The sequence below is a fragment of the Pseudophryne corroboree genome, chromosome 2 (assembly GCF_028390025.1).
Source record: "Pseudophryne corroboree isolate aPseCor3 chromosome 2, aPseCor3.hap2, whole genome shotgun sequence".
NCBI classification, from domain to species: Eukaryota; Metazoa; Chordata; class Amphibia; order Anura; family Myobatrachidae; genus Pseudophryne; species Pseudophryne corroboree.
The window spans coordinates 884,801,065-884,813,552 of record NC_086445.1 but is presented as its reverse complement, the minus strand read 5'-3'; positions in this window follow the sequence as shown (position 1 = coordinate 884,813,552).

The following is a 12,488-nucleotide window of genomic DNA, read 5'->3' as shown; positions in this document are numbered from 1 at the left end:
TGTGATTGACATTTCCATTTGATATTATTATTTCTGCTGCCATTCTGTTTATATCATCTGCTAATAAATATCATTGCGCTCATGCGCAGGAACGTTATCCAGCCTCCTCGTTTTCTCCCAGCTACCTCCACTGACCCACTAGCGCCCCCTCCGGGGACACAGCCAAAACACAATCTGACAGTAAGTCCAGGATCGATGGACTCGGATGGTGGACGGAGTGTGGGGTCAGAGGCCTTGCAAAATCTGGTCTCCCGTCTGGATGGTCAAGAGGCTGCGCAGCAGCAGATGTTTCAATTCCTGCAAGGGATGTCCTCCCGGATAGATACACTACAGCAATCCCTGCCTAGTGTACTCACTCCTACTGTTCCTGTTACTCCAGCACCTGCCAGTGCTGTGAGTTCCTCTATGCCGGCTGCATCAGCTCCAGTGTCACGTCTGCACCTGCCCGTGCCAAGCAAGTATGATGGCAGTCCAAAGTTATGTCGCGGGTTTCTCAACCAATGTGAAATCCAGTTTGAGTTGTTGCCACATAATTTCCCCACGCCAAGATCCAAGGTTGCCTACATCATCTCCTTACTTTCTGGATCTGCTCTGAGCTGGGTGTCTCCTCTGTGGGAACGTGCTGACCCTCTGATTAACAACTACACAGACTTCGTGTCAACCTTCAGACGGATCTTTGACGAGCCGGGTCGTGCAACATCAGCTTCCGCTGACCTGATTCAACTTCGTCAAGGTACCCGTAGCATGGGACAATATGTCATTCAGTTCCAGACGTTGGCCGCAGAGATTCAGTGGAATAATCAGGCCCTGGTAGCAGCTTTCTGGCATGGACTTTCTGACCGGATCAAAGATGAACTGGCGACCCGCGACCTTCCTGTACAATTGTCTGAATTGATTTCCTTGTGCATTAAGTTGGACTCTCGCATCCGCGAACGCAATAATGAACGCGCTCGGAGTGAGCCACGCAGATCAAGGATGATACCTTCGGTACAGTTCCGGTCTCCTTCTTCTGACGAGCCTATGCAGGTAAATAGGTCCCGCCTAACTCCTGAAGAGCGGACAAGAAGAATGCGTGAGAGACTCTGTCTGTACTGTGCGGCTGCGGGCCATCAGATTAACTCCTGCACAGTGCGTTCGGGAGACGCCAGATCCTGACTTGTAAAGGAGGAGTCAAGTTGGGATCTTTTAGTCAAGCTCCTTCTAATCAAGACCTTATCCTTCCTGTGACGTTAGAGACTTCAGTTGGGCTCCAGTCCGCATCAGCATTAGTGGACTGTGGAGCTGCAGGTAACTTCATCACCCAAGCTGCGGTAAATAAATTTTGCTTACCTATATGTGAACTTTCCTGTCCAGTTTATATTACCGCTGTGGATGGTAGTCGAATCCCCAAGGGGAATATTTCTCATCAAACTGCCCCAGTGGTTCTGGGAGTTGGATTCCTACACTCTGAACTGATTAAGTTCTTAGTCATCCCTCAAGCCACCCAGGAGATCGTCTTGGGCATGCCCTGGCTCCAGCTACATAATCCACAGTTTGACTGGTCAACGTTGCAGCTTACCTCATGGGGTTCACATTGCCATCAGTCCTGTTTAGCCCAAGTGTGTCCCATAAAGTCTACCGAAGTTAAGACACAGTCAAGTCTCCCAGCGGTTTATCAAGATTTCTCAGATGTCTTCAGTGAGAAGGCCGCGGACGTCCTACCGCCCCATAGGGAGTGGGATTGTCCCATCGATCTCCTTCCTGGCAAGAAGCCACCTAGGGGGCGCACCTACCCGTTGTCTGTTCCTGAAACCGAGGCGATGAGTGAATATATCAGGGAGAATCTACAAAAGGGATTCATCCGCCCTTCATCATCACCCGCTGGTGCAGGTTTCTTCTTTGTTAAAAAGAAGGATGGAGGACTGCATCCATGCATTGACTACCGGGGTCTCAATGACATTACCATTAAAAATAGTTATCCATTACCACTCATTACCGAATTATTTGACAGAGTTAAAGGAGCCCGCATCTTCACCAAGTTAGATCTCCGCGGTGCCTACAATCTCATCAGAATCCGGAGTGGTGACGAGTGGAAGACAGCTTTTAACACTCGAGATGGCCATTACGAATACCTGGTAATGCCATTTGGGTTGAGTAATGCTCCAGCAGTGTTCCAACACTTTGTGAACGAAATCTTTCGTGATGTCCTGTATAAGTACCTCGTTGTTTACTTGGATGATATCCTCATCTTCTCCCAAGACCTGCCATCTCATCGTCTACAAGTCCGTGAAGTCCTCCGACGTCTTCGTGAGAACCGGCTCTACGGTAAACTTTCTAAATGCACCTTTGAAGTTCCCTCTATACCCTTCCTGGGTTATATAATTTCCGGATCGGATCTTCAGATGGACCCGACAAAATTGGAAGCTATTGCCAATTGGTCCATTCCAAATTCTCTCAAGTCTATCCAGCGGTTCCTGGGTTTTGCCAACTACTATAGGAAATTTATTCGGGGATTCTCCACTCTCATCGCTCCTATTACCAACCTGACTCGGAAAGGGGCAAACCATTCCAACTGGTCAGAAGAAGCCTTAGCAGCCTTCCAGAAGATCAAACTGGCCTTTATGTCTGCTCCAGTTCTGTCTCAGCCAGATGTAAACAGACCGTTCGAGTTGGAGGTGGACGCCTCTACAGTTGGGGTTGGAGCTGTTCTCTCCCAGAAGGGAACCGATGGGAAAGTCCACCCTTGTGGATTTTATTCTCGCAAATTCCTTCCTGCAGAAGCTAACTACTCCGTTGGAGACCAAGAACTACTGGCGATCAAGCTGGCTCTCGAGGAATGGAGATACCTCCTAGAAGGGGCCAAACATCCGTTCAACATCTACACGGATCATAAAAACCTGCTATACTTAAAGGCAGCTCAGTGCCTTAATCCTCGCCAGTCCAGGTGGGCTATGTTTTTCTCACGTTTTAATTTTAAGCTTCATTTCCGCCCAGGTTCGCAGAATGTTAAAGCTGACGCTTTATCCCGATCTATGGAATCCGAAGAGGAAACGCCTGACTCAGTGCCTCATTCCATCCTGAGTCCAGTGGTGTTCGCTGCATCTCAAGTCTCCCCAGCTCCTCCTCCTGGTAAGACTTTTGTTTCCCCAGAACTCCGTCCCAAGTTGCTATCTTGGGCTCATCAATCCAAGTTCACCGGTCATCCTGGTGTCCTGAAGACCTTCAAGTTTCTCTCCGAGACGTACTGGTGGCCTAAGATGAAGGCTGACATCAAGGATTTCGTGGCATCCTGTCCTAAGTGTGTGCAGCATAAGACTCCTCGTCAGTCTCCAGCAGGTCAGTTACAACCATTGTCTGTTCCTAGTCGTCCCTGGTCACACCTGTCCATGGATTTTATCACCGACCTTCCTCCTTCTCAAGGATACAATACCATCTGGGTTGTAGTGGACAGATTCACCAAGATGGCTCATTTTGTTCCTCTCCAGGGTCTCCCTTCTGCCCCGAAACTTGCCCAAATCTTCCTACGGGAGATTTTCCGCTTACATGGTCTACCCTCGGAAATAATATCCGACCGGGGGGTACAGTTTGTAGCGAGGTTTTGGAGGGCCCTCTGTTCTGCCATGCAAGTCAAGCTGAAGTTTTCGTCATCGTACCATCCTCAGACGAATGGGCAGACAGAGAGGGTTAATCAAGAACTTGAGACGTTTTTAAGATTGTATGTTTCATCTTCCCAGGATGACTGGTTCGATCTGCTCCCATGGGCCGAGTTTGCCCACAACTTCCGCTATCATACTGCTACTGAAACAACACCATTCTTCGCAGTATATGGGCAACATCCCCGTGTTCCAGACTTCCAAGAACTCCCTCATATGGATGTTCCTGCTGCCACTACTGCTCTGACTCAGTTCTCATTAATTTGGAGAAAGATTCACGTGTCTCTCAAAAAGGCCTCCAGCCGGTACAAGTACTTTGCCGACCGCAAGAGACGTGCGGTTCCTAACCTGAAACCTGGGGACAAGGTTTGGCTGTCAACCCGTAACCTCCGTCTTAGGGTTCCGTCCATGAAGTTTGCACCCCGTTTCATTGGTCCTTTCCCTGTCGAAAGAGTCATCAACCCTGTGGCCTATAAACTGAAGTTACCACCTTCTCTTCGAATACCTAACGCTTTTCATGTTTCTCTCCTCAGACCTCTAGTCCTGAACCGTTTTCAGAGTGCCCTTCCAGTTGGCCCCAAAATTCGAACTCAGCGGGGCGTGGAATTCGAGATTGGCAAAATTCTGGACTCTCGTTGCCGGTATGGACGTCTCCAGTACTTGGTCGATTGGTCCGGTTATGGTCCAGAGGAAAGAAGTTGGGTAAATTCATCGGATGTCCATGCTCCAAGGTTGGTCCGTGTCTTCCACAGCACTCATCCATCCAAGCCACGTGGGTGTTCGGTGTCCACCCTTAAAGGGGGGGGTACTGTCAGGAATCGACTCACCAAGCTGACATCCGTCCGCCGTTGCGGACTCCGACCTGGCTCCCTGCGGTCACCTGTTGTCCGTGTCCCTGCCTCTGGACGCCATCACGGGCCTGGGAGCGCTCCTGAGACAGCAGGCGTGTAGCACGCCGCGTTCCCGCTAGGCCGCGGCATGGGCGCCGCCATGACAGTTCACAACAACCAGCATACAGCGGCCAATCCGGTGCTTGGCCGCACCCACTTTCCCTCACTCATCCAATGCCTGTGCACCAAGGGGTACATAAGAGACTGCAGGATCAGTCTGCAGGCATCCTGGACTTTGTGTCACTCCTGCGACCCATGTGAAAGGATCTGTTCCTGTTCCTTCCGTGTTCCTGGCTCTCTGCTTAAAGACTTGTACTCCTGGTTACTCTGCACAGCTCCGTGGAACTTCAAGGCCCAGCAATACCTGCAATCTTCAAACAGGCTTCACACTCATCGCCACCTTGTGTGCTTCAGCCTTGCAGTTGAGACTGACTCCAGGTGTGTTCCATTCCTCCACCTGTGATACAGCTTGCTGCTGTCAGTGCTTCACCACCTGCACTGTGGATAGTCAGACTCCTGCCTCTGCTACCAGGTTTGCCATTCAACATCTCACTGCCAAGTTTCATGTTTAAAACCTGCACTGGTTTCCAAACCAGAATCATCTCTACAAGCACCTGTTCTTCTGTTTAACATATTACCGGTTATTATTTCTCCAGTCATCTGTCATCCTGTTGCCATAGACTTTCAGCTATTACGCTGTGTGATTGACATTTCCATTTGATATTATTATTTCTGCTGCCATTCTGTTTATATCATCTGCTAATAAATATCATTGCGCTCATGCGCAGGAACGTTATCCAGCCTCCTCGTTTTCTCCCAGCTACCTCCACTGACCCACTAGCGCCCCCTCCGGGGACACAGCCAAAACACAATCTGACAGTCAGGCAGGATGGCACTTCAAAAAATAGTCCCCAAACAGCACATGATGCAAAGAAAAATGAAAGAAAAAAGAGGTGCAAGATGGAATTGTCCTTGGGCCCTCCCACCCACCCTTATGTTGTATAAACAGGACATGCACACTTTAACGAACCCATCATTTCAGCGACAGGGTCTGCCACACGACTGTGACTGAAATGACTGGTTGGTTTGGGCCCCCACCAAAAAAGAAGCAATCAATCTCTCCTTGCACAAACTGGCTCTACAGAGGCAAGATGTCCACCTCATCATCATCCTCTGATTCCTCACCCCTTTCACTGTGTACATCCCCCTCCTCACAGATTATTAATTCGTCCCCACTGGAATCCACCATCTCAGATCCCTGTGTACTTTCTGGAGGCAATTGCTGCTGGTGAATATCTCCACGGAGGAATTGATTATAATTCATTTTGATGAACATCATCTTCTCCACATTTTCTGGAAGTAACCTCGTACGCCGATTGCTGACAAGGTGAGCGGCTGCACTAAACACTCTTTCGGAGTACACATTGGAGGGAGGGCAACTTAGGTAGAATAAAGCCAGTTTGTGCAAGGGCCTCCAAATTGCCTTTTTCTTGCCAGTATACGTACGGACTGTCTGACGTGCCTACTTGGATGCGGTCACTCATATAATCCTCCACCATTCTTTCAATGGTGAGAGAATCATATGCAGTGACAGTAGACGACATGTCAGTAATCGTTGGCAGGTCCTTCAGTCCGGACCAGATGTTAGCACTCGCTCCAGACTGCTCTGCATCACTGCCAGTGGGTGGGCTCGGAATTCTTAGCCTTTTCCTCGCACCCCCAGTTGCAGGAGAATGTGAAGGAGGAGCTGTTGACGGGTCACGTTCCGCTTGACTTGACAATTTTCTCACCAGCAGGTCTTTGAACCTCTGCAGACTTGTGTCTGCCGGAAAGAGAGATACAACGTAGGTTTTAAATCTAGGATCGAGCACGGTAGCCAAAATGTAGTGCTCTGATTTCAACAGATTGACCACCCGTGAATCCTGGTTAAGCGAATTAAGGGCTCCATCCACAAGTCCCACATGCCTAGCGGAATCGCTCTGTTTTAGCTCCTCCTTCAATGTCTCCAGCTTCTTCTGCAAAAGCCTGAAGAGGGGAATGACCTGACTCAGGCTTGCAGTGTCTGAATTGACTTCACGTGTGGCAAGTTCAAAGGGTTGCAGAACCTTGCACAACGTTGAAATCATTCTCCACTGCGCTTGAGTCAGGTGCATTCCCCCTCCTTTGCCTATATCGTGGGCAGATGTATAGGCTTGAATGGCCTTTTGCTGCTCCTCCATCCTCTGAAGCATATAGAGGGTTGAATTCCACCTCGTTACCACCTCTTGCTTCAGATGATGGCAGGGCAGGTTCAGGAGTGTTTGCTGGTGCTCCAGTCTTCGGCACGCGGTGGCTGAATGCCGAAAGTGGCCCGCAATTCTTCGGGCCACCGACAGCATCTCTTGCACGCCACTGTCGTTTTTTAAATAATTCTGCACCACCAAATTCAATGTATGTGCAAAACATGGGACGTGCTGGAATTTGCCCAGATGTAATACACGCACAATATTGGTGGTGTTGTCCGATGTCACTAATCCACAGGAGAGTCCAATTGGGGTAAGCCATTCTGCGATGGTGTTCCTCAGTTTCCGTAAGAGGTTGTCAGCTGTGTGCCTCTTATGGAAAGCCGTGATACAAAGCGTAGCCTGCCTAGGAACGAGTTGGCGTTTGCGAGATGCTGCTACTGGTGCCGCCGCTGCTGTTCTTGCTGCGGGAGGCAATACATCTACCCAGTGGGCTGTCACAGTCATATAGTCCTGAGTCTGCCCTGGTCCACTTGTCCACATGTCCGTGGTTAAGTGGATATTGGGTACAACTGCATTTTTTAGGACACTGGTGACTCTTTTTCTGACGACTGTGTACATTTTCGGTATCGCCTGCCTAGAGAAATGGAACCTAGATGGTATTTGGTACCGGGGACACAGTACCTCAAACAAGTCTCTAGTTGCCTCTGAATTAACGGTGGATACCGAAAACACGTTTCTCACCACCCAGGCTGCCAAGGCCTGAGTTATCCGCTTTGCAGCAGGATGACTGCTGTGATATTTCATCTTCCTCGCAAAGGACTGTTGGACAGTCAATTGCTTACTGGAAGTAGTACAAGTGGTCTTCCGACTTCCCCTCTGGGATGACGATCGACTCCCAGCAGCAACAACAGCAGCGCCAGCAGCAGTAGGCGTTACACTCAAGGATGCATCGGAGGAATCCCAGGCAGGAGAGGACTCGTCATACTTGCCAGTGACATGGCCTGCAGGACTATTGGCTTTCCTGTGTAAGGTGGAAATTGACACTGAGGGAGTTGGTGGTGTGGTTTGCAGGAGCTTGGTTACAAGAGGAAGGGATTTAGTGGTCAGTGGACTGCTTCCGCTGTCATCCAAAGTTTTTGAACTTGTCACTGACTTCTGATGAATGCGGTCCAGGTGACGTATAAGGGAGGATGTTCCTAGGTGGTTAACGTCCTTACCCCTACTTATTATAGCTTGACAAAGGCAACACACGCTTGATACCTGTTGTCCGCATTTGTGTTTAAATAATTCCACACCGAAGAGGTGATTTTTTTTTGTATTTTGACCAGGCATGTCAATGGCCATATTCGTCCCACGGACAACAGGTGTCTCCCCGGGTGCCTGACTTAAACAAACCACCTCACCATCAGAATCCTCCTTGTCAATTTCCTCCCCAGCACCAGCAACACCCATATCCTCATCCTGGTGTACTTCAACAGTGACATCTTCAATTTGACTATCAGGAACTGGACTGCGGGTGCTCCTTCCAGCACTTGCAGGGGGCGTGCAAATGGTGGAAGGCGCAAGCTCTTCCCGTCCAGTGTTGGGAAGGTCAGGCATCGCAACCGACACAATTGGACTCTCCTTGGGGATTTGTGATTTAGAAGAACGCACAGTTCTTTGCTGTGCTTTTGCCAGCTTAAGTCTTTTCATTTTTCTAGCGAGAGGATGAGTGCTTCCATCCTCATGTGAAGCTGAACCACTAGCCATGAACATAGGCCAGGGCCTCAGCCGTTCCTTGCCACTCCGTGTCGTAAATGGCATATTGGCATGTTTACGCTTCTCCTCAGATGCTTTTCATTTAGATTTTTGGGTCATTTTACTGAACTTTTGTTTTTTGGATTTTACATGCTCTCTACTATGACATTGGGCTTGGCAGACGACGTTGATGGCATTTCATTGTCTCGGCCATGACTAGTGGCAGCAGCTTCAGCACGAGGTGGAAGTGGATCTTTCCCTATTTTAACCTCCACATTTTTGTTCTCCATTTTTTAATGTGTGGAATTATATGCCAGTCTCAATAGCAATGGCCTACTACTATATATACTGTGCACAACTGAAATGCACCACAGGTATGGATGGATAGTATACTTGACGACACAGAGGTAGGTAGAGCAGTGGCCTTCCGTACCGTACTGCTATATATACTGGTGGTCACTGTCAGCAAACTTCAAAACTAAAATGCACCACAGGTATAGAATCTAGATGGATAGTATACTTGACGACACAGAGGTAGGTAGAGCAGTGGCCTTCCGTACCGTACTGCTATATATACTGGTGGTCACTGTCAGCAAACTGCAAAACTACAATGCACCACAGGTATAGAATCTAGATGGATAGTATACTTGACAACACAGAGGTAGGTAGAGCAGTGGCCTTCCGTACCGTACTGCTATATATACTGGTGGTCACTGTCAGCAAACTGCAAAACTAAAATACACCACAGGTATAGAATCTAGATGGATAGTATACTTGACAACACAAAGGTAGGTAGAGCAGTGGCCTTCTGTACCGTACTGCTATATATACTGGTGGTCACTGTCAGCAAACTGCAAAACTAAAATACACCACAGGTATAGAATCTAGATGGATAGTATACTTGACAACACAAAGGTAGGTAGAGCAGTGGCCTTCTGTACCGTACTGCTATATATACTGGTGGTCACTGTCAGCAAACTGCAAAACTAAAATGCACCACAGGTATAGAATCTAAATGGATAGCATACTTGACAACACAGAGGTAGTAGAGCAGTGGCCTTCCGTACCGTACTGCTATATATACTGGTGGTCACTGTCAGCAAACTGCAAAACTAAAATGCACCACAGGTATAGAATCTAGATGGATAGTATACTTGACGACACAGAGGTAGGTAGAGCAGTGGCCTTCCGTACCGTACTGCTATATATACTGGTGGTCACTGTCAGCAAACTGCAAAACTAAAATGCACCACAGGTATAGAATCTAGATGGATAGTATACTTGACGACACAGAGGTAGGTAGAGCAGTGGCCTTCCGTACCGTACTGCTATATATACTGGTGGTCACTGTCAGCAAACTGCAAAACTAAAATGCACCACAGGTATAGAATCTAGATGGATAGTATACTTGACGACACAGAGGTAGGTAGAGCAGTGGCCTTCCATACCGTACTGCTATATATACTGGTGGTCACTGTCAGCAAACTGCAAAACTAAAATGCACCACAGGTATAGAATCTAGATGGATAGTATACTTGACGACACAGAGGTAGGTAGAGCAGTGGCCTTCCGTACCGTACTGCTATATATACTGGTGGTCACTGTCAGCAAACTGCAAAACTAAAATGCACCACAGGTATAGAATCTAGATGGATAGTATACTTGACGACACAGAGGTAGGTAGAGCAGTGGCCTTCCATACCGTACTGCTATATATACTGGTGGTCACTGTCAGCAAACTGCAAAACTAAAATGCACCACAGGTATAGAATCTAGATGGATAGTATACTTGACGACACAGAGGTAGGTAGAGCAGTGGCCTTCCGTACCGTACTGCTATATATACTGGTGGTCACTGTCAGCAAACTGCAAAACTAAAATGCACCACAGGTATAGAATCTAGATGGATAGTATACTTGACGACACAGAGGTAGGTAGAGCAGTGGCCTTCCGTACCGTACTGCGATATATACTGGTGGTCACTGTCAGCAAACTGCAAAACTAAAATGCACCACAGGTATAGAATCTAGATGGATAGTATACTTGACGACACAGAGGTAGGTAGAGCAGTGGCCTTCCGTACCGTACTGCTATATATACTGGTGGTCACTGTCAGCAAACTGCAAAACTAAAATGCACCACAGGTATAGAATCTAGATGGATAGTATACTTGACAACACAAAGGTAGGTAGAGCAGTGGCCTTCTGTACCGTACTGCTATATATACTGGTGGTCACTGTCAGCAAACTGCAAAACTAAAATGCACCACAGGTATAGAATCTAGATGGATAGTATACTTGACAACACAAAGATAGGTAGAGCAGTGGCCTTCTGTACCGTACTGCTATATATACTGGTGGTCACTGTCAGCAAACTGCAAAACTAAAATGCACCACAGGTATAGAATCTAGATGGATAGTATACTTGACAACACAGAGGTAGTAGAGCAGTGGCCTTCCGTACCGTACTGCTATATATACTGGTGGTCACTGTCAGCAAACAGCAAAACTAAAATGCACCACAGGTATAGAATCTAGATGGATAGTATACTTGACGACACAGAGGTAGGTAGAGCAGTGACCTTCCGTACCGTACTGCTATATATACTGGTGGTCACTGTCAGCAAACTGCAAAACTAAAATGCACCACAGGTATAGAATCTAGATGGATAGTATACTTGACGACACAGAGGTAGGTAGAGCAGTGGCCTTCCGTACCGTACTGCTATATATACTGGTGGTCACTGTCAGCAAACTGCAAAACTAAAATGCACCACAGGTATAGAATCTAGATGGATAGTATACTTGACGACACAGAGGTAGGTAGAGCAGTGGCCTTCCGTACCGTACTGCTATATATACTGGTGGTCACTGTCAGCAAACTGCAAAACTAAAATGCACCACAGGTATAGAATCTAGATGGATAGTATACTTGACGACACAGAGGTAGGTAGAGCAGTGGCCTTCCGTACCGTACTGCTATATATACTGGTGGTCACTGTCAGCAAACTGCAAAACTAAAATGCACCACAGGTATAGAATCTAGATGGATAGTATACTTGACGACACAGAGGTAGGTAGAGCAGTGGCCTTCCGTACCGTACTGCTATATATACTGGTGGTCACTGTCAGCAAACTGCAAAACTAAAATGCACCACAGGATTAGAATCTAGATGGATAGTATACTTGACGACACAGAGGTAGGTAGAGCAGTGGCCTTCCGTACCGTACTGCTATATATACTGGTGGTCACTGTCAGCAAACTGCAAAACTAAAATGCACCACAGGTATAGAATCTAGATGGATAGTATACTTGACGACACAGAGGTAGGTAGAGCAGTGGCCTTCCGTACCGTACTGCGATATATACTGGTGGTCACTGTCAGCAAACTGCAAAACTAAAATGCACCACAGGTATAGAATCTAGATGGATAGTATACTTGACGACACAGAGGTAGGTAGAGCAGTGGCCTTCCGTACCGTACTGCTATATATACTGGTGGTCACTGTCAGCAAACTGCAAAACTAAAATGCACCACAGGTATAGAATCTAGATGGATAGTATACTTGACAACACAAAGGTAGGTAGAGCAGTGGCCTTCTGTACCATACTGCTATATATACTGGTGGTCACTGTCAGCAAACTGCAAAACTAAAATGCACCACAGGTATAGAATCTAGATGGATAGTATACTTGACAACACAAAGGTAGGTAGAGCAGTGGCCTTCCGTACCGTACTGCTATATATACTGGTGGTCACTGTCAGCAAACTGCAAAACTAAAATGCACCACAGGTATAGAATCTAGATGGATAGTATACTTGACAACACAGAGGTAGTAGAGCAGTGGCCTTCCGTACCGTACTGCTATATATACTGGTGGTCACTGTCAGCAAACTGCAAAACTAAAATGCACCACAGGTATAGAATCTAGATGGATAGTATACTTGACGACACAGAGGTAGGTAGAGCAGTGGCCTTCCGTACCGTACTGCTATATATACT